The sequence below is a fragment of the Ailuropoda melanoleuca genome, chromosome 18, assembly GCF_002007445.2.
Source record: "Ailuropoda melanoleuca isolate Jingjing chromosome 18, ASM200744v2, whole genome shotgun sequence".
In the NCBI taxonomy this organism is placed as follows: domain Eukaryota; kingdom Metazoa; phylum Chordata; class Mammalia; order Carnivora; family Ursidae; genus Ailuropoda; species Ailuropoda melanoleuca.
The window spans coordinates 26785813-26792156 of record NC_048235.1 but is presented as its reverse complement, the minus strand read 5'-3'; positions in this window follow the sequence as shown (position 1 = coordinate 26792156).

Genomic DNA, 6344 nt, shown 5'->3' with positions numbered 1-6344 from the left:
TATAATATTTTCTCAATGTATTTTGGGCAAGTGATTAAAAAAAAAAGATATGCATGTTTTTTATTGCCTTTCAAAGTCTTTTTTTTTTAAGACTTTATTTATTTATTTGACAGAGAGAGATAGCCAGCGAGAGAGGGAACACAAGCAGGGGGAGTGGGAGAGGAAGAAGCAGGCTCATAGCAGAAGAGCCTGATGTGGGGCTCGATCCCAGAACGTTGGCATCATGCCCTGAGCCGAAGGCAGAAGCTTAATGACTGCACCACCCAGGTCCCCCTATTGCCTTTCAAATTCTTTAAAAAATTAAAGAAATGGATTTTTACCAACATAGGGAAAACTCTGAGTTTTAATTTTTATTTAATGATAAACTAGTCTAGAAATAAAAGGCTGTCTTAACAAATATTGTATTTCAAATGGAATTTGAGATCATTACTTTACCTATTGTATATAATCCGAAAAAGGACTCTCTTGGCACTTAAGCCCCCTTCACAGAGATGGGATATGGAGTGGGGGACCTTGTCCTAACCAAAGTAGGCCTTTCATAGGTCTTTTTTTTTTTTTTTAAAGATTTTATTTATTTATTTGACAGAGATAGAGACAGCCAGCGAGAGGGAACACAAGCAGGGGGAGTGGGAGAGGAAGAAGCAGGCTCATAGCAGAAGAGCCTGATGTGGGGCTCGATCCCACAACGCTGGGACCACGCCCTGAGCCGAAGGCAGACGCTCAACCGCTGTGCCACCCAGGCGCCCCTCATAGGTCTTTTATACAATTGTCTGCAAAGTAAAATGTGACACTTCACTCAATGAATCAATCCGACCCTTTCAGCTGAAAGATTTATCTTCTTCGTTTAGACTTTTAGTCAATTGAGCTAAGTATATGGGTTTTCAAGTAGGTCAGAAATCACTTGCTTCTTCTTTATGTGTCGTATTGTTCTCCTAAAATGCCTCTTCCACTGATAACAAAATGTGCTCTCAGTCATTCAGGCTTACTGTGGTTTTTCCTTCAGGTGTCACCTGTTGTAGGCATTTGTGTTTTGAGTCTGCTTCCTAACATCAGAATGAAAGTGTCTTTCTAAATGTTCACCAAACAGAAGAGATGTTATATTGGCAACAGGGTTTTCCCAATTGGGGTGGAATTCTCTGAAATCCTACTGAGGGGTAAGGTACTTATCTGCAAATGCCTATCAGGCTTCCTACCTTCTTCTAAACACAGAATTTGTTTAACTGGAGTGAAAACATAAAGAACATGGAAGAGATAATGTCTCAGCATTTGATGCCTCTGTGCCTGACAGTGCAAAGACTTTATTAAAAAATGGATTTTATTACTGGCTTTCTAAGAGAAAAGAGATGAGGCCTGTTAAGTAGGGGAGCAGAGAGAAAGAAATTATAAGAGAATAAGCCAAGACACAAGTAAGTATAATGGCCATGAAAATGAGGAAAGAACATACATGAAGATGAAGTAAAAGGAATGGCTCAATGGAAGAACAGAAGACAAGTGTGCTTAGAGCACTGAGAAAAGAAAACCGTTTTTCATTATACATCTCAAAGGGGTTTTTAAGAGGCACAGAGGGGAACAGGGAGTATGAAAATAGAAAAAGGATATTTTGTAGGTAAGCTGACCAGGGGGGAAAAGGCATGTGGACAAGAGAAAGGTAAATAAAATGAAAAGGCATATATATTACTATGTAATTGCAGTAACAGTATCAATATGGTATTCTTCCTAAGCCTGTTTCCTTTCCAAATCCAGTGCTGAGATAAAGGTATCTCTATATTCAGAAAAATAAAAGTCACGGAGGGAAGTAAATTATCTGAGAACAGAAAAATAAAGTAAATTAGGTTGAAAACTTTGGTCCTTGAAACCCCCAACATTTAGACATAACCCAGATGCCCCACTCTCAAAGTCAGACTCTCAAAAGAGAGTTTCTGGTTTTAAATAAGAAATACAGTTCAGAGAATTCTTGGTGCCCTAACTCAGGTAGACAGCTGATATTATATAATTTTCAATGTGAACTTGATGTGATTAAAAAAAATGCCTAAATACATTAGTGAAAATGTTTTAATGATTATAGACTTCAGAATAAAATAAAAAGAAGAATGTGAGGATGATTTATCCGAGACAGAAAAATACCTTATTATAATATCACATTCTAAGTACTGTAATAGCAGTATGTATAAATCACAGCATATAAACAGAAGAGTAAGAAATTAATTCATCTTGGAGTAAAGGGCAGGGGGAAAAAGTTCAGAGAAAGCGTCAGAGAAGATGTGATAGGAAGCTGAGCTTTAACATCTTAGCTAGATTTTTGCAGGTGGAGATTTCTATACCACCTCCAGGTGAACTGCTAAATGAAGAAAGATCCAGGTGTTTTCCCTTCTTTCAAAATTCAGGATTTCCACTTGATTTCCTTAAGTACAGGTAGTGGAGATATGGCCAGAAACTGAGCTACGTCTAAAAAATCCCACAAAGGCGGAGCGCCTGGGTGGCTCAGTCAGTTAAGCATCCAAGTCCTGGTTTCAGCTCAGGTCGTGATCTCATGACCATGAGATCCAGCCCCCTGCATCAGGCTCCACATTCACCATGGAGTCTGCTTGAGATTCTCTCTCTGTCTCCCTCTACCCCTCCCCACTGTGCGCTCTCTCATACTCTTTCACTCGTGTCCTCTCTCTAAAATAAATAAATAAATCTTTAAAAAAAAATCCCACAAATGGCTTTAGAATCCAGATCAAAATGATTTCTTATTGACAAAGGAATGCTGAGTGCATAATGTGACAAGAGAGGTGGGCTGTTTGCCTAAGGCCCAAGAATTCAAATGTCACTTGGCTATGCCATTGGGACAGCCCCTATAGGATGTTACCTGATAAATAGGTATGTGAAAATTACTAAATATATCAGGAAAATTTCTGAAACCTCACATTATGAGAAAACATACAAATTATGATTCTTGTGTCTATTACATGATCTATGCAATTGGATATCCATTAAAGGACCATTTTAAATGCTATGGTTTACTCACAGGGAAGAAAAGGAATGGTGGTAGATTGGTTATGGGGTAGGTTTTGAGGAACAAACTTGTACATTACTTCTCTAGATTTATAGCTAGCTTCTTACAAAAAGAGTCGCTGCTCTTCCAATGAGGATGTGATGCAGGCTACCATGTTAAAATACATATAACAAGATAATAAAGAAAATAAATAAAGGGAAACTACTCTGAATTTAAAAATTGTACGAGCACCAATGGGTCTGTTACTTCAATTGTTATTCAAATTGTGATTCAAATTTAGCTGTGAGATCCCTGGTAGCCAAGGAAAAACAGGACTGGTTATGAACTGTTTACAGATTAAAGAAAGTTGGCAAAATCATCTCTAAGAGCATGTCATTTCTGGGCATTAAGTCCTAGGGGAGCTTCCTCATGTAACTCCTTGTATCAGTGACGTTACATCACACAAAGTCTCCAGCTACAGTTTTGTAGGAAATATAAGTAGGTTTCTCCTGTGCTTTTTCTTATATTGATCTCAATAAAAAAAAAATCTGAGGACAAAACATTAAATTGTAACTCTGGGAAGGAATGTCTATGGAGATATAAAATAAAACAGTCCTAGTGCATTGCTCTCTGGTAATACAATGTAATTCAGAAATAAAACTTATAAAAGCAAAGATGTTATTAGATAACATGTCTCTTAGATGTTCAGAAATTGTTCCGTTTAAGAAATTCAACAGCTGAAGCGCTGGATCTCTGCACTGTTACTGGAAGAAATATCCTTAATGATAAAATATCATTTAAAAGCTAGTGATAATGTAATATTTTAACTTAAAGCCAAGTATCTTAATTTATATTCTAACTCAGAGAGAGATCTTCCACCTCTAAATGAAGTTGGACAGAGTGGTTCACATTTTTTCACCCAAATGGATTTTGAGATTACCCACATCCTCAGTTGGAAAGTTAGGGTTCTTTGTGAAAACACAGAAGTAAATATAAGGTATTATCAACCTCCCTTCTTATAGGTGAACCAGTTAGACTCTTCTGATCTATCCTATCACTCCAAGCCACTTACCAATGCTAACATCTAACTTAAATTCATGCCTAACTTTGTCCTTGACATTCATGTCCCAGTGTCTTCCTGTTGCTTGATTCTTAATGAATTACTGCCCTCTCCCAGTGTGAAACCCTCTTCTAAAGAAACAAGAATACTGTGCAGACCCACATATTATAAATTTGCATTGTTAACATCTTTTGTGTAAGATCCGTTGGAATTATCCTCATCCCTTCTCTTGTGTTGCTACAAAGTGCTCTAAATAGCACTGTACACCTTGCTTCAAGGCAACTAGCCCTTGCCAAAATTAAGCCATTACATCACTACTTTTAATGTTTCAAAGACTGAGCTTTAAAATCTGTTAAATCAGAAACTCTGTTCTCCATTTCTCTAATTTCTGCATGTTGGGTTTGAACCTTAATTCTATTTGGATTAAGCCACAATCACTTCTTATTTTAATGAAACCAATTAATCAGTAGTGTTGGTCATGGGCTATTTGGTCTCCATGTCATCAGGCTGGCCTATCAGAAGCATTACAGTAATCAAATGCATGGGTAGGCCAATTGTGTTTATCACCATTTAAGAGAAATAACAGGGCATGTGTCCTGTTCATTATTAAACCAGTAAAAGCATAGTGATATTGTTGCATCTATACCCTAAAATATCATGCCAGTTATCTTCCTCATAAATCATCTAAGCCCTACTTCTTAGACATTGATTCCCTTTTTTGATCCAGGTTCACTCCACTCTTTTCATTTTTTCACTCTTTCATATACATTCTCCTGCCTGTCAGCCTTGTTCTCCCTGCTCCTCAAGCACACCATATTTAATACCACAAATGTGGCTTTGTTTACATGATGAGAACTGAGAGGTTCCCTTCTCTACCTGTCCAAACTCTTCATGAGTACACTCAAGGTCAGTTTCCCCCACGAAGCTCCCTCCCACTGACCACCATCTACTCGAGTTGATACTACCTACTTCTTAACTCAGGTCAAACTTAGTTTCGGCATGTTGCTTTGGTCCCTAATACTAGAATGTAAGTTCCATTAGGGATGATTCTAATTCTTACAACCCACCTGTAACCCACATCATAGTTAGAAGTGTGAGCCTCAATAAATACTTGTGGGATGACCAATTGTTTTGTTAACTAAATATATTTCAGAGTAATATGAAGACAAATTGTTATTATATTTCAAAAGAGATCCCACTCAGGCTTCTCTGAGGTTTTGCAGACTTTTAAATGCTTCAGTACCCACTTATTCTTGGAAAACTATTTCACATTTGTCAACTTGTACGTTCAGCTGTAATCCTATTTCATAATGAAGGTAATAATTGTACCTGCCAATAATTATGATAAATGTACTATTTTATGCAATGTCTTTTGTTCATTTCTAAAATCAGTAAAAATATACGTGATTTTATGGCAACGCTGCTTTCAAATGCAGAACTAAAGTGAGTGATATATGATTAGAATGTTTTTCAGAAAAGATAATTCTCTTTGGTCTAATTAATGTAAGTAGGAGTCAGGTATCAAAAATCTGTATTTCTTATAGAAATACAACTCTTTTTTCCAGTTTGACTTGCCTGCATTTGGCTCCTAGTTTTACTATCAAAAGCTGCTCTTGTCAGTTCCCTTCCATTCTCTCTCACATCAAGGATGTGATTGATACACGTGGTTAGAGTTCAGCATCATACAAATAGAGGTGATTTCACAGCAGTGCAGCCATCTTCAAGTTGAATATCAGACAACTCTGGTCTTAAATGCCATTTAGGTTGTGCAACATGCCACTTGGTCTGAACAGCCTCCATTTGGGGAACCCTTTTCCTTTCAGGAAACCAATCTAATCAAATTCTTTTAAAGGAAATCATCTCTCTGTTGCCCTCTCTGAATGTTTAGAAGCCCTTGGATAAATTGCAGTGTGTCATAAACTGTGGCTCTTTAAGGGGAAGGGAATAGTTGATAAATGTTAATTATTTTCCTTTGATAAAAAGTATGTTATCCCAGGGCAGAGGCATAGAGATGTTTTCTGTAGTGTGTTATAGGTAAATATTATCTAAAATAAATAAGAAGTTTAATTTGGAAAATAGATGACCTTGGATGAGAGAAAAACTTGATATACATTCAAAGGACATGGTAAAGGAAAGAACATGGGCTTTCAAATCAGACAGCAACAATGTCAAATCTGAGTTCCACCAGAATGTGACCTTAAGCCTAGCTTCCCTCATTTCTAAGTGCTGTATTCTAGCATGTGCATTAAAGATGGTTGAAAAGTAGCATAAAACTTGTCAAGAGTCTGGAGAAGTGGTTGGACCTAG